The following is a 27307-nucleotide window of genomic DNA, read 5'->3' as shown; positions in this document are numbered from 1 at the left end:
GCCTTGAAGACATCTCCTGCAGAATATCCTTAAAAAGTTCCTTATTACTCGCGCTAATGGGGGAAATCCTCCAAAGAGGGTGCGCCATTCGGCGCTCTGTCTCAGAGCTATACTCGCGCCAACCGAGTTTGGGAAAGATTTTTAACAAATGCACGCGCGAAGGTTTTTTCCTTTCGACTCATGAAGCTTTTCAAGGATAATGCCAATCCCATGGATGTTGTGATTAATCTTATCTCCCTTTCCTCTATCCATAATAGCTTTTTGAGGATAAACCCAATCCCATAGATGGTGTGATTGATCTTATCTCCTTCTCCTCCATCTATTAAAGCTTGTTCTGTTGCCTTTGACAAGCTAGTTCGAGCATAGGGAGAATTATACTTTCAGAAGTCCAAGAGATTGCTGTAAGAGTCTTCTTTGCATTCATAATCAAAGAGAGAGAGGCTTGTTCCCAATCCCGACAATATTTGCAAGGCATATGTAGCTGATCACCCAGCCAAAGGAGGATTTGACGTCAGAACTATGGTTGTATTCTTCTTTGTTGTTTATGAATAATAGATGACTATCATTATGGTTCCACTCTTGTTGTTCATTGTAATGATGTTTGAGTTATATCTTTTCTGACCGATATATAATTGCATCTATTGGATTTTATGCTTGTATTTGTGTCGTTCTTTGCATGTGAAAGTGTCCATTCACGAAGATCGTGACCAACCGGAGCAAAGGAACAGGAGTGTCAACTCTTCTACAACACTAGCGTTGGAATCCAAGTAGGCTCTCATCATTTACCTTTAATTTGTAATTAGGAACTTGCATGTTAGCATTGTTTGATTGTTGCTAGACCCATTCTGGGCTAGTGGGGATCGCCTCTGTCCACAGAGGGGATTTACCTCGTAAACAATTTCGCGACTCCACTAGGAAATTTTATTTGTTGTTTGATTTGTAAACTTTGGACGGAGCCTGAAGTACGGCCAGATAGCCTTCGAAACGCTATTTCTCTGCATTAGCGAAGTAGATCAACGTCACTTCATTCAATCTTTGGTTTGGTTTACAAACTGAACAACTTGGATTTTGTCTTGCCCTTTGGTTTTCTCTTGTTTTGCTTGCTTAGATAAGCTTTCTGGGTTGAATTTTTAGTTGTCTCTTGCTGCCTGGTCTGTCTGGATACTGTTAATCAAGCCTTGGACTGCTTGCTTTTATTTTTAAGCTAGCAAAATTGATTAGCGTGATATTTTGCCTGACAGTCGCACCAGTGGTGCATGTTGCACAAAAACAACTCGCGCCAATCCATTAAAAGCGAGTTACCGCCTGACAGTCGCGCCAGGCCTGTCAACTTTTCCAGTTTGCTTGTTTGGAAGCCTTCTGAGCTTGGATTTCTGTTTTTTCACATCTTTTTCAACTATTGGAGTGTGTCAGGGCTTTGTTTGACTGTTTTTGACCTTCATCCTTCAGGTGTTTGCCTCTTTCCATCGATTTCACATTCCAGCCCTAGAGCATCTAGTGGCTTTGTGCACCGAGCCTTCCGTAGGATTTTTTGGTTCTTTGATTGTCCAGTCGACTTCTTGGCTACTTTTTGCACTTGTCTAGTGGTTGTCAAAACTTTTTATTGTGTTCTTTGAGCAATTTACCTCTTTTTCGTTTGGATTTCGCTTAGCTTCGTTTGGGCTTAGATTACATAGCTCATTGAGGTCTTTGTGATTTTTCTTGGTTTGAAAGATTGTCTTGGTGTTTCAAGGACTTGATTGTGTTTTCATTGAGTGAAATTTGTCTTTTTTACTCTTTGTTATTATCTCTCAAAATTTGTTTAGTGCATTTTGCCATCAAAAAGAAAACGAACAATCTCTTTTGCGTTGGAGTAGTTAATGGAAATTAGAGCTTTTCATTGTTATTAGCGATTAGTGACTTTAAAGAAAAGTTTCGTTTATTGCCATTAGCTGCATTAGAGTCATTGTTGATTGTTTTATGATCATTTTGTTTGATTGAAAGATCTCAACTCTCTCGTAGCTAGCATTCATCGAATGAAATGATATATTTTGGCATATAGCTTTCATTTAGGAAATTGTGAGATATTACATACGGTAGGACCTGGAAACGGAAACCTAATCAAAGATCAACCGTAAAATGAACTGAATGAATCTAAAAATGCATTGGAACATAACACATACATCTAGAGGTCTAGGCTAGAGACGTGTTCCGACGTTGTTAAACCTAGTCACTGTTGTTTCACATTAAGGTTGGGTGATTCCTCCTTTTGTGACTCAATAGTGTTCTAGCACGGATTTGTGCTCCCATGTACCGTCGAGTATATGGGGAGACCCCACTAGGTTATCATCCTTTATCCACAGGAAGTCGTGTCTACCGCCTTACAAGCCGTAACGCACTGAACACAACATTCGGGAAGATTGACTGCTGTACGGAAAGTCCTTGGTTTTCATATGATTGCCAAGGTGTATATGCAGTTTTACGGATTTGTTTGGTAAACCCTTTGCCTAGTTTCTCCAGAGTAGTCACTTTTGATCCTTTTCAGACTCCCTAAAAGAAAAGGCTCACTTGAGCATTTGTCACTTCGGGCTCACTAAACATTCGAAGGCGACTAGAGTCAACTTTTCGTCCTTTTCTCGACTCTTAAAACATGAAAAGGTCAAGTTTAGTTCCTTTGTCTTAAAATTTATTCGGCCGTGATTCACATTTACCCAGTTAGATCTTGTTTGCGTTAGTTTGAGTAGGGTCCTTTCTCATTAGCTTCCCTAGGATTTTGTGAAGTTTTCATCCTGGCGGAATTACCAATTTCGTCCCCTATTCCAAGTGACCAAGGGTCTCCATCCTTTGCTGCTCCCGAGATACCAGTTGTGAGTGATACTCTTCCTGTTATTCCGAGTATCCAACCGATTAACTCTCATGCTCCAGGCGACGAGACTTACGAATTTCATTGGAACCCCGTTTGGGAACCTTCTGAAGACGGTATCCCTTTTTGGGAATACACTTCCCCTCGTGTTTTGGCCCCACTATTTTCTTCCGATATGGAGGAAGTATCCCCTGTTCCGACTGAAGAATCCGTTGCGACGAGCGGTGAAATTCCCACCGCCACGGAACCTATACCTGTTAGTAGCACCCCTACTACTGGGAGACTACCTACAGGCTATAAAGCATTAAAGGATGTTATGTCTTCTAGGACTCCCTCCACGAGTTCTATTTGGTCACAACTCTTTACTCCCACCACGGAGCCTTTTACTCCACAAAGTCGCAGTACGTCTGTTACCTCAATCCCAACCATTCCAACGGTATGTGTAGCTTCTTCGGCCCCTGTTTTCAGTGGCCCATCGGCCTCTATATTCGGAGTCGTTGATCCTACGTCAAACGTCCCACTTCCTATTCTAGCAGAGGGGCCATACGACCAGTATTTACGACATCTTGGTAGGCCTTTGTCGTCTCAACCGATTGTTGAGATTTTGGTCCCATTGTTAATTGATTGGGGCGCCACCTATTATCATGGTGGCCAAGTATCGCCTGTGCAAGCCCAAGGGCCACCTAATCAAGACCAATAGTCTTACACAGGGCAACCTGGGAACCAACAAGGAAAACCCTTCCAGGGACAACCTTTGGCCTCTGGTGGTCCGTCTTTCACCTCTTATGCTCAACCTTCTGGTAACCCAGGTCAATATTCTGTTCAACAAGGCCAGCCTGGTATCCAGCAAGGTTACCCTACGGGACAAATTGGTCAATCCTATGTTCACCCAAACCAACCTAATGTCCAGTATGGTCCAACATCTGGACAAGCTGGTCAACCGTATGGTCAACCCACCGTCCAGTATATTCAAGCACCTAGGCAAGTCGGCCAGCCTCAAATCCAATCAGGCCAACCAACTGCCCAGCCCACTCGGCCATCTGGTCCATCAGGACAACCCTCAGTTGTGCAACGACAACTCCACCCCTAGCAAGTACAACCTTCTGGGCAGGTGGGCCAACCTCAATATCAACTAGGTCACCCTTCCGGCCAGATGGGCCAACCTACAGGACATCCTTCTGGCGCTGCTCAACCAGGAACTCAAATGGTTGTTGTATCACAAGCTCAACCCAGTTTTAGGCCCCAGGCTGGACCCCAAGCCCCATTCAGTTTTCAAATGCAAGTTGGCATTCAATCCCAACCAGTCTATCAAACTCAGCCTATTTCTCAAGCTCAGTTTGGAGTCCAGCCGCCTTATGGTTACCAGCAACCCCAAAGGCAACCTTCGTTTGCCCCATATCAAAATTATCAACAACTACAGGCAAATCCTTATCAAAATTATCTACAATCGTATGGTGCTCCTGCAGGACAGTTTAGTAATCCATGGAATGCTGGGGGGCAGAACCAAAATCCCTACGGACAGAATCCCTACGGACAAAACCCTATGGGGCCAAATCTGTCCAGACAAAGCCCATGGGGGCAACCGCCAGTTGGTTGGAACCCTGGTGCTCCATCCTACCCGCAGCCCCAGATGTCCTTCAACCCTCAGTTACCCTTCTTAGCAACCTTAGAACTACCGGATGTGTCCAAACTGACCAATGATCCCATTCTCCATAATCCGTATTGGCCTCCGGTTCCGACAAAGATTCCCAGTGATTGTCCCAAATTTGATGGTAAAGCTAATGAAGATCCTCAATCTCATGTCATGACCTATCACTTGTGGTGTTCATTGAATTCGTGGCTTGATGATTTGATTCGGCTTCGCCTTTTTCAAAGGACTCTCACTGGCTCTGCCGCTAAGTGGTATATTGAGCTCACTCGCGGATCCTTTCAGGATTTTAACTCGTTGGCTATGGCATTTCTAACTCATTTTCAGTTGCCCATTCGATATGAAACGGGTACACACCTCCTGACATCCTTAAGACAGACAACGGCTACGCATATCTTTGATGATATCCATGAATGGAGACGGCGTCGATGTATGATCAAGTTTTGGATTCCTGACCAACTTCTTACCGACTGGTTTACGACTTCGTTCGTTGGTCCAATAGCACGGGACATTGCGATGGGGGCATGTGTCACTGAAGAGAAAACTATCACACGCGCTCAATACCTTGACTTGGTTTATTCCCAGTCTGGTACATTGTATGATTATTTGCCTGATGCCCTGAGACCAGGAACGTCTAAAGCCCTGCCAACACCGTCTGTTGACGGTATTATTGGTTCTGTTAACTCATCCTCGAAGAAGAGTTCCGCGAACCCTGGGAAGCAAAAATCAAATGCTTCGAATGAACACACTTCTCAGGCTACACCCAATTCGAATATTACTTCCGACGTCAATGCCGTCCAGTCCACCATGGCAGACAAAGCCTCAAAAGGAAAGAAGAAAGGAAAAGGGAAGAATAAGCCAGATCAACCTAAACAGGACTCCCCTAAACCTCCACCCGAGGAAGGTGCCAAGCGCAAACCCAAGTATCTTTGTCTTATTTGTGATGACGATCACTATACCAAAGACTGGCCCAGATGGTCCGAAGTTAGTCGTTTGTTGAAAGGCGCTCCTGGGACTCCTGCGGTGCTCAAAGAACCCTTTCCCTTGCAACAAACTCAAATGGTGGCTTACCCCTCTCAACCTCCATCTTCCTTCGGTTCTCAAGTATTTATGGCTGGAACGATACCTGTCCACATCAGTTCTAGGACAAAAGAATATCCGTCATCTGTCAGGAAAGAGCCTGAGGTCCCCTCTAGTGCTCCTCCGTCCAGTTCAGGCCCGCTCCACATCGAGAGACCTAGCACTGAGATGCCTATTCGACCCCCTCCAAAAGGAGTACTCTGAAAATATTCTTACAACCCAAATGCTCGTGCTGCATAGCACTACAGTATTGTTGAGGACTTAGCTCAGGCTCCGTCGGCTATGTCCGCTTTAGAAGTCCTCCAGAGCTGCCCTTCTCAGAGGAAGTCCTTGCTATCGGCCATCGGTGGCATAGACCCGGCCGACTCGGACCTGATTACTTTTGATTTGGAAATCCATACGCTGAGACTGCCTCACCAAATCGCATTCCTCATACAAGTTATTATTAATTCCAAAACGATTCATCGTATAGTCATTGATGAAGGTGCTTCAACTTGCATCATGTCTGTTGCCTGTTGGAAAGCTATTGGTTCTCCGACGCTGAGCCAGTCTCCCACAACCTTGGAAGCTTTTGATAGAAGAGCATCCCGTCCCTATGGTATACTCCAACGTTTTCCCATCTCTTTGGAAGGGAAGACGGTCGAGATTGAAGTTGAAGTTGTTGATGCTAATCTTACCTACAACCTCCTTCTTGGATGTAGCTGGACATACACAATGCAAGCTGTAGCTTCGTCTTTGTTTCGTATCATCCGTTTCCCTCATCAAGCGAAGATTGTTACCATAGACCAGCTTTCATTCTTCGCTTCCTCTTCCGAAGGCAACATCCCTTTTGTGGAGCATACCTCCAAATCATATAAGAGTCTAGGAGCCGGGCTTTTTAAAGATCCCGCCCTCATGGGTGTTTTTCCGCTCCCACCTCCTAACGTCACTTCCGTCAATATGATTACTGTTCGTTCTGATCTGTGGATCCTCCCTCCCACTGATTAAGAAGAATCTTGGGGCGATGAGATGCCATTGAGTCCCGCTGAGCTCAACTACATCGAAATCATTGCTGCATCGGCTCCCTCTCTTGAACCTAGTCCTTCGAGCAAGGTTCCTGACTCGTTCGCTCCATCCTCATGGCTTGGAGATGAGACTTCTTTGGACCCTTTAAAAGAAATATTCCCTTCTGACGAAGCCATTATTGAGACTATGTCTCCCGAGGAACCTCCCTGGCATGATTATCACCATCATTCCTCTTTTCTCCCTACCCATCAGAATATGCTTACTTATCTCGAACGGTTTGCTCCTTGTCTCCCATTTCAAACCCTTCAAACACCTATCCAAGTTTATCAAGTGTCCTCTGAAGGAAATATGGGGAACATCACGCAAACCCAGCCTATCGACATCTCTGCGAAACCAGGGATTGTCGAACATCTTCATATTGGAGTCACTTGTACTCCAGAGGAGATTCGACTCTATACCAATCTTTTTTGCGAATTTCGTGATGTCTTTGCATGGTCCTACGAAGAAATGCACGGCATTGATCCTAGCATAGTGGTGCATGAGATACTCACATATCCGGTTGCTAAGCCTGTTCGTCAACGTTTACGCCCCGTACACCCCCGCAAGGCTGCAGCTATTAAGGCGGAAGTGGAAAAGCTTCTTGAAGCTGGTTTTATTTACCCTATCCCACTCATAGATTGGGTCTCCAACATCGTGCCTGTGAATAAAAAATAGGGTACCATCCGTGTTTGTGTCGATTATTGTGATATTAATCAGGCCTGTCCTAAAGATAATTTCCCCACACCATTCATTGATCAACTTATTGACGAGTGTGCCGGAAGCAAAATGTACTCCTTTATCGACGATTTTTCTGGGTATAACTAGATAAATATTGCCCCCACTGATCAACACAAGACCACTTTTATCTGTCCATGGGGCACTTTTGCTTATAATATGCTCACTTTTGGTCTCAAAAATGTCGGTGCTACCTTCCAACGTGCAATGTCTTATGCTTTTCATGATATTCGCCACATTGTACAACCGTACCTGGATGATCTACCAGCTCATTCAACCAAACGCCAGGACCACCCTACCCATCTTCGCGATATCTTTCTTCGTTGTCGACACTACCATATCAGACTCAATCCTCACAAATGTGTCTTCTGCATTGAATCCGACCGAATTCTCGGGTTTATCGTCTCCCGAGAGGGCATCCGTTTGGATCCCCTTAAAGTCGAGGCTATTGTGAATCTTCCTCCCCCTGCTTCTTTACAGCAATTGCAAAGCTTGCAGGGTAAAGCAAACTTTCTAAGACGATTCGTTCCAAACTATGCCGAAGTGGCTAAAGGTTTTACACGGTTGCTAAAACGAGATGTTCCTTTTCATTGGGATGCTCTCGCTCAAAAGTCTTTTGAGCATCTCAAGAATCTCTTGGTTTTTGCTCCATTGTTGCGTCCTCCGAACTATCATCACGACTATACTCTGTATTTGGCCGCCGCCGACACCACTATCGGCATGGTTCTCGTTCAAAGTGAGGATGATGACATTGAGCATGTTATATATTATCTTAGCCGCAACCTTTTAGACACGGAAACTCAATATGCTTATGTCGAGAAGTTGGCTTTGGCTGTCATTTGTGTCGTCCAACGCTTCCATCACTACATTCTGCTGCGCACTACCACCGTGGTTTCTGATTGCAACCCATGACATACATTTTGTCACGCTAGTTGCTGGGGGGCAAGTATTCAAAGTGGATTGTCATCCTCCAAGAGTTCGACTTGGAATTTACCACTGCCAAGTCTAAGAAATCCCTTGTATTCGTTGAGTTACTTTGCTCTTTGCCATCTTCTTCCCCACCCTCTCACTCAGAGGATCATATTCTGGATGAGACCTTGTTTCTCATTAGCACCCTCAATCCCTGGTACGGGGATATCATCGTATATCTGCAAACGTCCTCCTTTCACCCCGCTATGTCCAAAGACGCTTGGCAAAGGATCCGTCATCAGTCTCAACCATACCGTATCATTGGGGATACACTATACCACCTCGACACCGACTCTGCTCTTTGCCGATGTCTAACTCTCGAGGAATCTGAGCGTGTTTTGAATGATTTCCACTTTGGCGCCTATGGTGGTCACATGTCTGGATATGCCACTGCCCAAAAAATCCTCTGTGCTAGCTACTTTTGGCCCTCTATCTTTAAGGATTGCATTCTTGCCGTCCGCTCTTGTCATGAGTGCCAGATATACCAGCGGAAGATGCGTTCACCTCCCACTCCATTGCACCCTGTTGTCACCGTTGGCCCTTTTGCAAAATGGGGCATTGATTATACGACCTGTAACCCTTGCTCAGCCGGGGGGCATGGGTATATTATCGTTGCCGTCGATTACTTCACTAAATAGGCCAAGGCGATGCCCACATTAACTAAAGATGGTCACACAGTGGCGCAGTTCTTGTTCAACCATGTTATCTCGCGATTCGACGTCCCTCAAGCCATCATCACCGATCACGGGAAGCATTTCCTTAATCATATGATGACAGAACTAACAACCTAGCTGGGCTTACGGCACGATAGTTCGACTCCATACTATCCTCAGGCCAATGTCCAAGTTGAAGCTATCAACAAGATTTTGATTACAATGCTTCAACGTACCGTTGGCATGCATAAGTCTAACTGGCACTTGATGTTGTTCCCTACCTTGTGGGCCTACCAAACCTCCGTGAAGGATGCCACTGGTTTCACTCCATTTCAACTAGTTTATGGACTGGAGGCTACCCTTCCAATCGAGTGTGAAATCCCTTCATTAAAATTGGTCGTCGAACTACTTCCCAACACTACTCCGGTAGAAGAATGCCTTCTTTACCTGGAACGGCTAGATGAGACCCGTCGCCTAGCCTCTCTAGCCATTGAAGCACAAAAGAAGCGAGTCAAGACTCACTTTGATCATACTGTCCATCCGCGTTCTTTCATTGAGGGAGATTTAGTCCTGCTATACGATCAGGCAAACGATAAGCTGGGGGCAGGAGAACTCAAGCCTATGTGGCTAGGTCCTTATATTGTCAATAAAGTTTTGCAAAAAGGGGCCTACGAGCTAATTGACTATGAAGGGAACCCTCTCGAGAAGCCCCGAAACGGGCTGTACTTGAAAAAGTACTATGCATGATGCTTATACACTTTGTTTTGTACATACATGTACTTTAGCAGGTGTGTTGTGTGTGTGTGTGTCTTTTTGTTTTGAAGGCGTGACTGCCACTTATTGTGTCTTTCGCTTCTTGTGCAAATGTCTGATGCACCTTATGTTGGTTTCGCTGATGGTGCCTGCCGCAGTACTCACAACTTGTCCTCTGTGGCGTGGGTGATCTATGATCCTCATGGCGAGTTGATAGATCTTCAAGGTGTGTGTTTGGGCTGTACCACTAACAATGTCGCCGAATATTGTGCTGTAATTGAACTACTTACTGAAGCAATTAATCTCGGCATTCGTGCATTGGTAGTGAACCTAGACTCTCAACTTGTCGTCCACCAGCTCAACAGGCAATATTCCGTCAGAGACCATTGCATTCTAAGGATGTATTTATGTATGAGATTATTAGAAAGGAACTTTGATTTCATTACATATCAGCATATTCCAAGACAATTGAACACATTAACTGATGCATTGGCTAACCATGTATTAGATAGACATTTGCGTAATATATAAAACATCATACAAGAAAGCATATAAAGCACAAAAATAAAACCATAGAAATAGGCATATGTATATATATATATATATATATGTGTGTGTGTCGCAATGTTTTCACCACGTGCATCATCAAAAAATAATACATGTTCATCTCAGATACATCCGGAGAAGACATGTCTCTCAAAAAATATGCATGAAAAATAAACCTAGGAGTCTAGTCCCGGTGGTGCTCATGATAGCACAACACCACGCGCACCAAGCATCTCAAAAGACGATAGACATTATTAGGCACCCCCACTGTGTGCCTCTGGTATGCTAGTGGCATATCTGCCAGTCTAACGTAATCAGGAATCCCTCGGGCGAGTCCCTCGAGATTCTGAATCAGTTCCTCCCCCTCGGCACCCTCTTCCTGAGGGTCGGCAGCGGGCTGGTTCCTCCGAGCGATGGGAGACATGCCAACTGGTCGCTCTAGGCCAACATCTGCATATATATACAATTGTTGTTAGGAAAAACATGTATTAACAAAAAAAACATATAAAACATCAAAAACAAAAAGAGATCTTACCCAGCTCCTCGTCCCACTCCTCTCCCTCGGGCAGTGGGAGATCTGGGTCTCCGGTGAAGTCAGTCCCTGAATATGGCCAATCCTCCACCACAATCAGCTGACTGCGGAGCCATATAAAGAACTCGGGCCTCCAGGACATCTTCTGGCCCCATCCTCCCCTGAGCATCAGTGCTACCCAACGAGCCATCCTAGGCTCTCGTGGCAAAGGATCAGCCACTATAGCTCCCTGTCCCTGAAAAATTGGTAATCACCCCTCTCTCTCTCAGGCCTCATGCTTTAGGGGGCATCTATTACACAGTAATTTGTCAGCATTTGTCACTGTCCCTGTTACCCCTCTCTCGCACTTTGGAGGACTCATTCCAGGACCTGTGAGAAGTGACATAACTTGAAAACACTCGCATTATGTTCCCCCAAGTATGGACTTCATATGCCCTGAAGACATCTCCTGTAGAATATCCTTAAAAAGTTCCCTTTTTCCATTAGCGTGGATCCACAGTGTATTACTCGTGCCAATGGGGGAAATCCTCCAAAGAGGGCGCGCCAGTTAGCGCTCTGTCTTAGAGCTATACCCGCGCCAACCGAGTTTGGGAAAGATTTTTAACAAACGCACGCGCGAAGGTTTTTTCCTTTCGACTCATGAAGCTTTTTAAGGATAATGCCAATCCCATGGATGTCATGATTAATATTATCTCCCTTTCCTCTATCCATAATAGCTTTTTGAGGATAAACCCAATCCCATAGATGGTGTGATTGATCTTATCTCCTTCTCCTCCATCTATAAAAGCTTGTTCTGTTGCCTTTGACAAGCTAGTTCAAGCATAGGGAGAATTATACTTTCAGAAGTCTAAGAGATTGCTGTAAGAGTCTTCTTTGCATTCATAATCAAAGAGAGAGAGGCTTGTTCCCAATCTCGACAAGCTTTGCAAGGCATATGTAGCTGATCACCCAGCCAAAGGAGGATTTGATGTCAGAACTATGGTTGTATTCTTCTTTGTTGTTTATGAATAATAGATGACTATCATTATGGTTCCACTCTTGTTGTTCATTGTTTATTGGATTTTATGCTTGTATTTGTGTCATTCTTTGCATGTGCAGGTGTCCATTCACAGAGATCGTGAGGATCGTGACCGACCGGAGCAAAGGAACGAGAGTGTCAACTCTTCTACAACACTAGCGTTGGAATCCAAGTAGGCTCTCATCATTTACCTTTAATTTGTAATTAGGAACCTGCGTGTTAGCATTGTTTGATTGTTGCTAGACCCATTCTGGGCTAGTGGGGATCACCTCTGTTCGCAGAGGGGATTTACCTTGTCAACACATGTCATGAGCTCAAACTTATTTATTTGACACATCAAAGCTCATTCTTTCACATTGATCTTGGAGCTTTGACATCCCACAACACATCCAGGGCTCTTCGACACATCCGACTCAGCTATTCACGGGTAAGTGGCCTCAACTTGTCTTTTTCAACATTTCTATCACTTTTTGTGTTTTCTATTGTGTGAGTGTTGTTTGCTTGATTTATTTGAACAATTGCTATCATTTACATGCATACTATCTTGTACTAGCATTGTTTCAGTTTTCGTTGCTATCACATGCACGAAACTGTTTTGCATGAACGGTCATTGATTCACTGACTCGCTTCACCCACATGCATGTTGATCTGTTTACTGAATCTTTCATTCAATGTTTTCATGCACGATCAATCACTTATGCTTTCACTTAGTGTTTCCATGCTTTCACTTTCACACTTTATTTCAGTTTCCCATCAATGAGTCTGGCCAACCTTGGCCTGGACTCTGCCTCACCAAGACAACATTGTGCAATCTGAGGAAGGAAAGCTCTGTATTCCTCTCTAGAAATATGCATTTTTCCCAGGTACATTCCTCTAGGACTACTTCGTGCATTTATGAAGGACAGTGACTGCTGGCCTAGAAAATTGCGCAATGCAGTTCGTGAGCCTGCAGTCATTGCCAGCTGGAATTGCGCATTGCACAATTCTAGTAGTCAGCAGTCAGCCTGGATTGCGCAATATGCAAATCTAGCAGCTAGTCTTGCCTCCCAGACAACCCAAGCTGCCTTTTGCCTAGTTCTGGCAACCAGTCACCTAGCCTACCAGAAGAAATTGCGCAATCTTTCACTATCATTCCCTAGGTGATGATCCTCAGTATTGCAACAAGAATGCTACAACTCCCGAGGCTACCAAATTTAATTATCAACCTGGGGTTCGTACAAACGTAAGAGGTATCAACACTATATGTGAAGCATGCAATGTGTCCTTCCTTTGCTATCATGATGTAATGGAGTGCATGTACTGAAGTCAAATCCTAAAATAATTGTAGAAAATGAAATGTTTGAAATGGAACCTTAACCTATTGCAAGAAATAAAGTACAAGGAAAGAAACCTATTCTAATTGCACAAAGATCATGAACTAAATGTAAAAGAAACCTAGCTTAACCCTATTTATCACATGTGATGATCTAAACTAACTAAGAATGAAATCTGATCTAGAGAGTACTAACTGTTGTGTGCATGTGTAAATATCAAAGAACTTATTTTTTTAAATCTTTTTTCTTTATAAATGCAAATGCTAATCTTTCCTTGATCTTTGGTAGGGGAGACAAGTGATCTGATAATGACCCTATGAGTGACCTTAGTTAAACATTTATTGAATAAAGGTATTACAGACTCATGTGCTGGTGTGTGTGTCTATGTTATTTAGGCAACGAATCGATCAGATTGCAAATACACAGACACTTGAAATGGAAAGACAGCAGAGAAATACAACAAGAAAATACAAGAACACAAGAAATTAATAAGGAGTTCACCCTATCCTCCAGGGCTACATCTCTGGTCCAGCTCTCAGTGGTGGCCTTATTTTATTGTGTCTTAAGCAGAGAATTACAATGCAGGAGCTCAATATGAGTCTCTTGAAACATATTTTCTTGGCAGGGTGGTTCTTGGATTCCCCAAGCCACTGGAGTGCACAGACTCTTTTCCTACCAGCTCTTTGACCTCTCTAGTCTGACAGATCCTCTCGAGGATGGCTTGAATCTCTCAAGCTCTCTAGTTCTCGACGCTGCATTTGGTTAGTTCGGCCCTCTATCTTCTTTTTTCTTTTTTTGCTTCATTGTCTTCTTCACTTCTCTGTCTTCTATATTCCTCTCTGTGTGTCTTTTGTTCTCTGTTCATGGCTTTAAGGCCATTCAAGCTCATGGCTATTTGATTCATCTTCCACCTCCGTCGGATCACCTGCTACAACTTCGGTTGGAGTTCCCTGTTCCAGCGTCATCATCAGGCTCACAGGGAGTGGCCACATGTCCTCCTACAAACTGCTCCAGCCTGCTTCGTCAGTTCCATTCTTCGGTTACGTTGTGGAATGAGTCTTCTGCCACCTTGGAGATCAAAGAGGACCTCAAATTCTTCTAAATCACAGCTTATTCCCTTGTTAAATCCGGTCTTGCTATCAGGCGCGATGTCAACTGTCAGATCTGGATTCCCTAGACCCAACACCATCAGCTCATTTCGCGCGGTTGACTTGCTCGACCATTAGCATGTGATGAGTGGCAATTTTCTCTCTCCTCTACTTGCCACGCGTCACGCACTGAGTGGAATCACTCCACTTTCACCAAAACTGCTTACCGCCCAAGGATGCCCCCGATCAATATAGTTGGTTTTGGAGTGAGTCCCTCCTTTTAGATTTTAGCCTTTTCCCATGGTTCTCCTAGCTCTCCATGCGACCGAGCGCTCGAGGCCTTCCCATTTCAAGGGGTTTTTCCCAGCGATGTGCGATTAGGCGCTAGTCGCGCATCAAAAACTGCGTTTGTTTCCTGATCTCGGCCTCCTAGGGTCTAGTTTCGCCTCCTGCGCAATCTCCATGGGCCTCAATCAGCGCGCTTTGACTGAGGTCCTCATCGCTCCACGCTGGCTGCTAACTGCCACTGTTTTAGAGGTGTTTTTGATCGCTGCTCTCAATTCTTGGAAGTCTGTCCCGACCTGGTACAACCATGGTTCTTTTGATTATTCTTCATGGATCCAATTCGGATCATGACCTTCCCATTGAAAAGCTTTTGGACCACCAAAAGTTGGTTTTCAAGCATCGACTAAGTAAGGGTACTGTTGTCTCACTTGTCCAATCTCAATCCACTTTGCACTACTTGGCTTTGAACCTTTGAGCCCAATCCTGAGGTGCTCAACATCTCCCCTGCGCGTTGTCTTCACCTTCCTATCCAACACTGTGTCTTCTTGTAATTCATTAAGATATTCAGGTAGCAGGTCATCAATAGAAGGCAATTGACTTTGCTCTTCAGGATCCTCAATCATTGAAGGTTCAAACAATCTCAAGCAATCTGCATTTACGACTGAGTAAATGTGCATGTAAGCTGGTAGATCAAGACGAAAGGCATTTTCACCAATCTTCTCAAGTATCCTAAAGGGTCCATACATGATAGGCTTTAGTTTTCTACCTTCACCTTGCATCTTGTCCTTGCTGATATACAGCCAGACCTGGTCACCAACTTGAAAACTATGCTCCATTCGATGCTTGTCATGCCTAGCCTTGTATTTGGCTTGGCTCTTTTCCAGCTGTTCCTGTACTACCTGGTGGATCTCCTAGATCTGTTCAATGAACCTAGTTGCCTTGTCCACATCACTGTGTCCATCAACCATGGTATCTTTACCAAAGACAAAATCCAAAGGAGACCTTGGTGTGAAACCAAAACAGGTCTCAAAAGGAGATCTTTGTGTAGAAGAATTCTTTGCTCTGTTGTAAGCATGCTGCACATAACACAAATGTTCATCCCAAAGCTTAGGATGTTTGCTACAATATCCTCTCAGTAACTGGATCACTGTCCTGTTAACTACTTTTGTCTGGCCATCAGTTTGTGGATGAAAAGTTGTGCTTTTCTTCAGTTTGGTGTCCATCAGTTCCCATAGACTTGACCAAAACTTCCCCACAAATCAAGTGTCTCGATCAGATACAATAGAAGTGGGTAATCCAAAATGAACCCATACATGTTCAAAGAACAATTTTGCAGTTTGTTCAGCTGTGATCTATTTATTAAAAGGTATCAAAATACACATTTTGCTAAACCTATCCACAACAACATATAGATAATCATGACCTTTCCTAGATTTAGGGAGTCCTCCAACAAAATCCAAGGAAACACTTTCCCAAGGGTGAGAAGGAACTGGCAATGGAGTGTACAAGTCTAGTTTTCTGTTACTGGGCTTGCTTTTAGCACACATAGCACACCCTCTTACGTAGCTAGAAACTATCTCACTCATTTTCGGCCAATAACAAAACCTTTGCAGTTGTGCAACTATTTTACTTACCCCAAAGTGACCTGATATTAGAGAAGTGTGTGCTTCCCTAATTATCTTTACTCTCTCAGTTTGTGGAATGCAGAGTTTCCCACAATGATATAAGAGTTGGTCTTTTACATGATAATCCAATTCTTCTACTCTTTTTCATTGACTAAAAGTTGCATATACATCTTTAAAGTCCATATCCTAAGCATATTGTTCAATGTAGCTTTCATGTAGTACAGAATTATGCTTAAGTATGGTAGATGCATTTATAATGGGTCTAGATAACATATCTACAACTTTGTTATGTATTCCCTTTTTATATCTGATGACTAAATGAAACTGTTGTAGAAAACCCATCCATTTGTAGTGTCTTGATTGCTGCAACTTAGTTTGGGAGTGCAGATATTGAAGTGGTTGATGGTCAGTATGTATTACTGTCTCTTTGCCCATTAAGTAATGTTTCCACTTTTTCACACTCTGAACTAATGCATACAATTCTTTATCATATGTAGGATAGTTAACTACTGCCGGGTTAAAAGTCTCATAATGATAGCATATGGGTTTATCATGCAGTGTTAACACTACTCCCATGGCATAGTCACTGGCATCAGTTTGGATCTCAAATGGTCTTTGCAGATCAGGCAGTGCTAGTACAGGGGCTGTACTAATCTTTTCTTTCAAGGTGTCGAAGGATTTCTGATGTTTTCCTCCCCACTGAAACACCTTGTTTAATCTTGTTAAAGCATGTAAGGGAGCTGCAATTGAGGAAAAGTTAGAAATGAACTTCCTGCAATATTGTGCTGCTCCTAAGAAGCTTCTCACTTCTGTAGCAGACTTGGGTTTATGCTAGTTTACAGTGACTGCCACTTTAGAGGGATCTATTTTCAATTCACCACCCCCTACTATATGACCCAAATAATTTAGAGATGTCTTTCCAAATTCACATTTTGAGAGTTTAACATAAAGTTTTTCTCTTTTCAAAACATCTAGTGTCTACTTAACATGCTTTAAATGTTCTTCCCACATTTTACTAAAAATCAGAATGTCATCCAGGTACACAATAATAAAATCATCAAGAAAAGGTCTGAGTACATCATTCAATAATCTCATGAAAGTAGCAAGAGCATTAGTTAAGCTAAAAGGCGTAACCAGGCACTCATACAATCCCTGCTTTGTTTTGAAAGCAGTCTTCCATGCATCTTGATATGCAAATCTGACCTGATGGTATCCACTGTGCAAGTCTAGCTTGGTGAAATAAACAACATCCTTCAATTGATCTAAAATATCATCTATGCGAGGAAGGGGATAACGATTTTTGATTGTTATCTTATTCAGTGCTCGGTAATCAATGCATATTCTCCATGAGCCATCTTTCTTTCTCACCAAAATGATTGGTGACCCACATGGTGATGTGCTAGGCCTAATGAACCCCTTCTCGAGCAACTCCTGTGCCTGCTTCTTGATTTCAGCATTCTCTAAAGCAGACAACCTTTTATACCTGTGGCTGCAATAGTTGTTTCATCTCCCGAGTCTAACCCCAAATCCTTCTGAATAGCTGTAGAAATCTTCTTCTTCTTGCCCTCAGACTTCTTAGGTCTCTACTCTGGATGCAGAATCTAACAATGCTCATCATCATGCCCATCCTTTTTACAGTGAGTACATGAAGCTTTGCTTTTCTGTGCATTGTTAGCCTTCCTTGCTTTCCACTTCTGCTTTCTTTTCTCCTTGCTCTTGCTTTCAGTGGGTTGGGATGGTCCCCCAACTTCTAGATTTCCATTCTTTCCTCTAGCTTCTAGATGAGTAGCTTGTACAAATACCTCATCTATACTAGTGGGATTAAACATGAGGATGGTATGCCTCATGTAGTTGTGTAGACCACCAATGTACTTCAAAAGAGTCTCTGGTGAGTCTAATGAGATCCCTAGAATCAATGCTCTCTTTCTAAATTCTTGAGTGTACCCTTGCACACTTTTCCCTTTCAATTGTCGAAGAGTTTTCCAACTCATCATGGCTTGTTGCATGTAGGCCAATGGATAGAACTGCTTTTTGATTGCAGAAACAAATTCATTCCAGACATAGATAGTCTTACCATGTCTTTTCATATCAGCTTGGGTTCTTCCTTCCCACCAAGCTAGGGCAGTTCCTCCTAGGCGTAGGCTTTCCAGCTGAATCTTGCTCTTGTCTGAGTTGATGTTCTGTACTCTGCAATACACATCAATTTGTCTAATCTAATTGTCCAACTTTTTAGCATTTAGCTCTCCATCATATATAGGGAAGTCAAATTTAACATCTAGCTTGATCAAAGATGCTTTCTTATTATGCACAGGGCTATTAGGAAGTGTGAGAAAGCTTTCCTCTTTCCCTTTTCCTTTGGAGTGGTCATGGAAGTGAGACTCATCTTCTTCTTTATCTTGTTTAGAACCTGATGAATCCTTATCCTTATGCTTTCTAAAGTCCCTATACATTTCTTCTACTATAGACTTTATAGCTAGGAAACTTTCTATGAATTGAGGATCTAGCCCCATAGAACCTTCCTCTGACATTGTCTTCCAAGGATAGCCTCTCCCAATTTCAAGATTAGTTTCCACCAACTCCCCTTCTCCTAATTTAATCTTTGATCTGCTGAGAATTCAACAGCTAAACCAACACAAGCTTGTCTAACCTTACAGCCTAAAGCTCTGATACCAATTGATATGATAATCACCCTATGAGTGACCTCACTTAAATATTTATTGAAAAAAGGTATTACAGACTCATGTACTAGTGTGTGTGTGTCTATGTTATTTAGGCAACGAATCGATCAAATTGCAAATACACAGACACTTGATATGGAAAGACAACAGAGAAATACAAAAAGCAAATACAAGAACACAAGAAATTAATAAGGAGTTCACCCTATCCTCCAGGGCTACATCTCCGGTCTAGCTCTTAGTGGTGGCCTTATTTTATTGTGTCTTAAGCAAAGAATTACAATGCAAGAGCTCAATATGAGTCTCCTGAAACAGATTTGCTTGGCAGGGTGGTTCTTGGATTCCCCAAGCCACTGGAGTGCACAAACTCTTTTCCTACCAGCTCTTTGACCTCTCTGGTCTGACAGATCCTCTCGAGGATGGCTTGAATCTCTCAAGCTCTCTGGTGCTCGACGTTGCCTTTGGTCAGCTCGGCCCTCTGTCTTCTTTCTGCTTTTTTTGCTTCACTGTCTTCTTCACTTCTCTGTCTTCTGTTCTCTGTTCATGGCTTTAAGGCCATTCGAGCTCATGGTTGTTTGATTCCTCTTCCACCTCCGTTGGATCGCCTGCTACAGCTTCGCTTGGAGTTCCCTGTTTCGACGTCATCATCAGGCTCACAAGGAGTGGCCACATGTCCTCCTGCAAATTGCGCCAGCCTACTTCGTTAGTTCCATTCTTCGGTTATGTCGTGGAATGAGTATTCTGCCACCTTGGTGGTCAAAGCGGACCTCAAATTCTTCTAAATCATGACTTATTCCCTCGTTAAATCCAGTCTTGCCGTTGGGCGTGATGTTAACCGTCAGATCTGGATTCCCAAGATGCAATTCCATCCGCTCATTTCACGCGGTTGACTTGCTTGACCATTAGCGTGTGATGAGTGGCGGTTTTCTCTCTCCTTCGCTTGCCATGCATCGGGCACTGAGTGGAATCACTCCGCTTTCACCAAAACTGCTTACCGCCCAAGGATGCCCTCGATCAACATTGTCGGTTTTGGAGCGAGTCCCGCCTTTTAGCTTTTAGCCTTGTCCCATGGTTCTCCCAGCTCTCCATGTGACCGAGTGCTCGGGGCCTTCCCATGTCGAGGGGTTTTGCCCAGCGATGCGCACATCAAAAACTGCCTCTGTTTCCCGATCCGGGCCTCCCAGGGGCTAGTTTCACCTCCTGCGCAGTCTCCATGGGCCTCGGTCAGCGCACTCTGACCGAGGTCCTCACCGCTCCACGCTAGCTACTAACTACCACTGTTTTAGAGGTGTTTTTGATTGTTTATCTCAATTTTTGGAAGTCTGTCCCGACCTGGTACAACCATGGTTCTTTTGATTATTCTTCATGGATCCAATTCGGATCAACAAGTGTGGAGCAAGAGGGTTAAAATGGTCTTGATGGAATGGAGGTCAAGTAAAGGCCTAATCCTAGCTTTAATTATGATTTTTTTCAATTTGAGCTCAAAATAAGCTTTCCTACAGGATGCTACAGTGATTTCCTACAACATCCCTTGATTTACTACAGGATGTTACAAATTTACCATAAAAAATTATAGTTCATCGAATGACTAGGAAAATCAAATCCAAATTGGATGGGACAATTTTTTTTATTATCTAGGATGTCTTAGGCCCCATTCCAAGTGGAATCGCCCAAAAATACCTCTATTAATTGATGCTAAAAATAGAAAAACATTACTAGTCGAAAATCTAGAAATTCGAGAATTAGTGAGCTAGTAAATCTAAAAAATGCCTAACCTAATCAAATGAAAATGCAATGGGGTAATTTTTGTTATGAACTAGAATTTTTTTGTGATCTAATGCAAGTGGAAAAAACTCGATTGAAGCTTGTTAGAATTCTCTAAAAAATAGCAAAAATTTATTGTTCTTTGTCACAAAGGAGTTCCAGAAATATAGATTTGGGGATAAGAAGACTAATCCAAGCAGCTCAATGATTAATATGAACTTCCAAAGATTTTCCAAGGATGAAATAATCCTTGTGATCCTACAAAAGAACTTCCATCAACCATTTAACTCAATCATACAACAACAAATCATTAATACTAAATGCAGAGGAAGAAGGAAACAAAAACAAGAGACACATGTGAATAAGAAGTGAAAAGAAGGAAAGAAAATGATACAAAAGGGCTCTTAGGCTCTTGGGATGGCCAAGCCCAAGGAAACTCATATACCTATGGAGGATAACAAGATTTAGAAGATGAACATGACACCAATCTTCATTATTTCATCAATACAATTACATCCCTCCAAGAAAATATAATGGAGATGTAGAAATACGAGTTCTCTCCACAAAAATGCTAATGAAAATCTATCCCCAAAGAAAAATTCGACTTTGTACTTATACAAAATGATTAGGAATCATTCCCCATGAATGGAGGAAGCTTTCCTCACCAAAATCCCTTGATTAGTGGATCTGGTCCCTAATATTAGGAATCTGCATTAAATGGTAGGGAAGGCATTCCTAGATTTTCTCAATCACTAGAGTTCCATAATCTATGCCATAATTCCATAATATCTTGTTGATTTATTATTTATTATTGATCCTCCTGTAGTAGGGAAGAAATCCCTAAATTGTCTCCTCTTCCAAATCTTCATAATCTACCCAATATTCTCATAATATTCCACAAAAATAAATAATATTAGGCACAAATATGCAATTATTTATAAACCTTCCTAATGAATATATTAAAGTTAAAAATACATTATCTAATGCAGAAAGACAGGTTTAATGTGCTGAAGGATGGTCATAGGCCTTAATTTATGTTTAATTTAGAGGCATGTGCCTTAATTTATGTCTAATTTAGAGGCCCATCATACCCCCTGCTGAAAGTGTTGCTCATCCTCTTAGCAACTTAGTGACCTCATTGTGCCTCATCCATGGTCTTGGTGGCCTCTCTCTTGTGCATTAAGAATCTTGGCTGCAAGTTATGCAAGGAAAATCCCAAAAACATATTTGTGCAAAGAAAAATCATTGTTTCTTGAGACCATTAGCTTGCTTTCTTGCCCTTATTCAAGATGGGTTCTTGAATATTTTTCAGTTTATCAAGGTCTTCCATATCCTTATCAACCTTCTGCTACCTTGTTCCATCATTTGGACACCACTAAAACCTTCAAACTGCCTTTAGATGAGAACAAGGACATCCTGTAGTAGTTCCTGTCAAACCTACATGAAACCCTGTTAAAACTACAGGAAACCATTTTTGAGCATAAATGATATTCTGAGCCTAGGACAGGCCCTCAACTTGACTCCCATTCCTTTTTCCAATTTTTAGGCCTTGGACAAAAGCTAGAAAGAGATTGGAGACCTCTTGGAAAACATATTTTCATCATTGCTATTTGAGTTTTGTTTTGATGTTGAATGCCTCAATTCCTTTTGTCGCCTTCTTCTTCTCTTTTGTGGCCTAGATGACTACCTAATGGCCTTGGAGTTCTCTATTTTGATTAGGTCTCTCTTAAGCTCTGCCATCTTAGGGTTTAGCATAATTTGTTCATTTCTTCCTTCTTGTAGCAACATTCTGCCTTCCTGTAGTAGTCATTCCTCCTCTTTCAGGGTCTTATAACTGTATGGGAGTGATGAGAAATGATGAAGAGGGATTGAATGATGATGTTAGGGCTCAAAGGGAGTAGTGTAGGTTTGTGAAAATGGAGAGGATGCTCTGTTTGTTTTTTTTTCAAGAATTAAATGGGATGGATGAATGATGAATAGATGTGAATATGAAGTGGATCAAGGGCTTGGAGCATTGTGGTGACTTGGCCTTTGCAAAAATTTCTTCTTTTAATTGTTGTCCTCATTCCTTGAAATCATCACCCTTCATAATTTGACTTTTCAACATTGCATGAGTGAAGGAGTGAGTTGCAATTAACTAGTTGACGGTAGCTGAGATTGCTGACCCATCCTTAGCTTATAAAACCTCATCTCTCATGCATTGACAACGAATTTCTAACTATAATATGCTTAAGAGAAGAGATCAAGAATATTGCATACCTGTACCTACCTGATGACCTTCCTGTAGATGTTGTTTGTCGCAGAGTGAAATCCTTGCTTGTATTTGTTGCATGTGTTTCTATCTTTTTTTCTCTAATGTTGTTCCTTGATGTTTAGGTACTATATGGTGATGCTGATGAATCCTCACTGTGTTGGTGGGTTCCCTCTTATTAAATCCCCCTGCCATGTTTCTCTGATGGATGTGGAGGGTTGTATATGTCTCCTTATCACTGTCTGATGAACCCAACCTTTGGTTTTTTTTTTTTTAAACTGCTCACTTCCAATCCTATAGGTGTTGTTCTGTATCCTGTAGGATCTCCTATAGGATCCTATAGGTTTTTAGGGAATCCTATAGGTTTATAGGGAATCTTGTAGAAAACACAGAACCCTTGCAAACTGAGCTAAATGAGAAGAAAAATGGAGGGAATGATGGAATGATGAAGGATGTGGAATGGAGAAATGAAAAAATGAATGGTATAGGTCCCCCTTTGATCCTGTCTTGTTTCTCTGATCCTCCTCTTGCTGTTCTACAAACAATATTTTCAAAATTCAGGACAACCTCTAGTAGCAGACTTGTTTTGTCCATGTCTCCCAAACAGTAGAATGGATTGACCTGAAAATTTCTGAGCATGTTGCCATTATCATTATGCACCTCCCAAAAAACATTGGTCAATGGATGCACTGATCTCGAGAAAAACTAAAAAAGGTTGCATGTGATGGAGGTCGATTTATTGGAAACTGTGCACTGCATCTCCCCATGAAACATTGTTTTAAATGGATGCACGGATATCGAAAAAATGCAAAAATGGTTGTAGGTGATGAAGGTTGATTTCTCAAAAACTGTGCACTGGAATTTACTGAAATTGCTTAAGCATGTTACCATCATCCATATACATCTCCCCCTGAAACATATTGGAAAATGGATCATGGTTTTCAAGTTATGGCAAAAACAAATTTCTTTTGTATGTATTTTTGTTTCCTGTAGTAAAACAGAGCATCCTGTAGTTTTTTAGGAAATCAAGAAAACTAAATGGTAGAAGATTGAGAATGATGGGTGGATGGTGGAAATAGATGAGGGTGATGGATTGGAATGGCCTTGGGCTTGTTGGAGCATTTGAGCAAAGGAGGAGAAAGTCAAAATTTGATTTCTTTTGATTAGGCTTGACCAATTTTTCTTTTGGTACCAATTTTTTTTTGTTGCTTACAGATGTTGGAGAGTACATGCATTCATTAGAGAGATACATGAAGCAAAGATTTTTTTATATTTTTCCCTTTTTTTCCTTCTAGGCCTACTAGCCACCTCAAGGAGGTTTTCAACTAGTAGGTTTGCCTAGGTGTCTCAAAGGAGGTTTTCGCCTAGGATCTTTTCCTTTTTCCTCTTTTTTCTCTTTTTCCCAACCCATTGACCACCTCGTGGAGGTTTTCAATCAATGAGCCATTCTGAGGCGCCTCCAAGGAGGTTTTCACCTGAGATTTTTATTTTTTTCTCTTATTTTTCATATCTATATATATATATATATATATATATATATATATCTATATATATATATATATATATATATATATATATATATATATATATAGATATATATATATATATATAGATATATATAGATATATATATATATATATTTTACCCTACCCTACTTGAAAAACAAAATCACTTTCAAGTATAAGAATACTTCCAATGGAGCCATGTGCACATCAAGATGACAAACAAAATGATGTGTAGGCTTGAAATGTATGCTTTGACATGTACCTGGATTTCAGAGACCAAATGATTTGACTTTGAAAGGATCAAGCATAGTTGAAGAAGAGAGTGATGCTCCATCTTGTTGATTTTCTGGAACCAAACCTCAATATAACTTTGATGTTCTTGGTTTTCTTGCTTATCTGGATCATTCTTCATGTCTTCTTCTACCATGACCTTCAAATCTTCCTCTTTTTGCTAATTGTTCTCTTGAATACATGGAGGATTTGATGGTAACCATGAGGGAGTTTTATCAATCTCTGATTTTGATGTTTGCTCTTCATCAAGTGCAACCCATGATTCTTTGATCTTCTCTTTTGAATCTTCTTCTTCTGGATGTAGTCCTTCAATGATATCAAGAGAATCTCTTTTTTTCAATAATCTTCCTGAGCTATAGTGAATACCATTGAGCTCAAGAGGAGATGTTTGGAAGTGTTGTACCTCAGCATTAAAAGTGTGATGAGCTACTTCAATGTGTGGGTTTGGAAATGGTGGTACATGTAGTTGAGTGGGAGTGTATATTTGAGATGGATGTGGTTAGGGTTATGGTTGTGGTGGAGGTGAATGATAAGAATAACATGGAGTTGAGTATGAAGGATATTGAGTAATATATTGAGGATATTGTGGATGGATCCCATAAGTTCCTTACCAGCCTTGTTTCCAAGATTCGTTTTGGGGTTGAGATGGCTAATGTTGCCAAGGAAAAGGTGTGTTCCAATTACTTTGAGGTGGATGTGCACAACCTTGAAATTGTGAATTAGGCTCTTGCATCATATCAAGCTGGATAGGCTGCCATGGTCCACTTGTAGCTACATAACATTGCTGGATTAGCAATTGAATTGCTCCATTGTCCTCTTGGTGAACTTCCTTCAACCATGGTAATGAGGAGGAACATTTAATGTCATGTGATTCTTCATGGACAACACAAACATCTTATTTTTGCTCATTTTGTATTCTTAAAATTTCTACTTGTTCATTTAGATTGCTAAGAATTTATGTTTTAAAGTCATCAAAAAAATTTCCAAGTTTAGCTTGACTAACCGATCTTGATGTTGATTGACTTACTCTTGTATTTCATATTGATATGTGTTTGCATGTTTCACAAATTTCTTCAAATGATAATTGATATACATCACCTCTACTCATGAGATCAAGAATATCAATCCACTCATTCGTAATTGTTCTAAGTAAGAGGGTTTTTAGTGTGTCAGAACCTAAATGATGTAGTTTTCCCCTCTTAACATTATACATGAACCTCTCTATTAGATCCTCTAGACTCTAGTCTCCTCTTTGATTCATTCTAAAGATTTCTTCTTTAAGATCACGATCCTTATATTTTTCCAGAAATATCTTTTGCATATCATGAACCATTTAAGAGCTATATCCTTCAATGTTTCCGGAAACAATCTCAATTTTTGAGTTTTTAATAAGTAACCATAAGATCTACAAACAATTTCAAATTCAAAGAGAAAGGTTTATGGATCCTCTGACCTTAGACCATGAAATTTTGGAAGAAAAGATGGAGGGATGTTCTTCATGTGCACATTGATATCAATATCTTGAATGGGAAATCTAAGAGGATCTTCCTCATTGTCATCATCTCCATCCATTTCTTCTACATTCTTTTCCATCTTCTTCTTCTACTTGCAAAATTGAATGGTGATGTGGCTCTTACTGCACCACGTGATCAAATGGGGGGGGTGTGGGGGGTGCATTGGTGTTGGATATTTTTTTGTTTTTATGATTGAATGAAAACACTAATGCAATGCACTTTTCTATTTTTGAAATGAAATATGCCTAATGCAAATATTTTGTTTTTGCAAAAAGTGAAAAGAAATGAATCAACTAGGGAAGAAAACAATGCATACTTTGACACCTCCTCAGCAACGGCACCAAAAAGTGATGAGTCTCAGTATTGCAACAAGAATGCCACAACTCCTAAGGCTACCGAATTTAATTATCAACTCGGGGTTCGTACAAACTTAAGAGGTATCAGGACTATATGTGCAACATATAATGTGTCCTTCATTTGTTGTCATAATGTAATGGAGTGCATGTACTGAAGTCAAATCCTAAACTAATTGCAGAAAATGAAATGTTCGAAATGGAACCTTAACCTATTGCAAGAAAGAAAGTACAAGGAAAGAAACCTATTCTAATTTCATAAAGATCATGAACTAAATGTAAAAGAAACCTAGCTTAACCCTATTTATCACATGTGATGATTTAAACTATCTGAGCATGAGATCTGATCTAGAGAGTATTAACTATTGTGTGCATGTGTAAATATCAAAGAACTCATTTTTAAAAATCATTTTGCTTTATAAATGAAAATGCTAATCTTTCCTTGATCTTTGGTAGGGGAGACAAGTGTGGAGCAAGAGGGTTAAAATGGTCTTGATGGAATGGAGGTCAAGTAGAGGCCTAATCCCAGCTTCAATGGTGATTTTTCTCAATTCGGGATCAAAACATGCTTTCCTACAGGATGTTACAGTGATTTCCTACAGGATGCTACATTGATTTCCTATAGGATCTCCTGATTTACTAGAAGATGTTACAAATTTACTATACGAAATTATACTTCATCAAATGACCAAGAAAATCAAATCCAAATTGGATGGGAAATTTTTTTTTATTAACTAGGATGTCTCAGGTCCCTGGTACAAGTGGAATCAGTCAAAAATATTATGGTTAACCCATACTAAAAAATAAAAAAACATTACTAGTC

This window comes from Pinus tabuliformis, chromosome 5_2 (assembly GCF_031772625.1).
Source record: "Pinus tabuliformis cultivar Carrire ecotype Pingquan chromosome 5_2, CPIR1, whole genome shotgun sequence".
Classification (NCBI taxonomy): Eukaryota; Viridiplantae; Streptophyta; class Pinopsida; order Pinales; family Pinaceae; genus Pinus; species Pinus tabuliformis.
The sequence above is the reverse complement of the archived record's forward strand: the minus strand, read 5'-3'. Positions refer to the sequence as shown.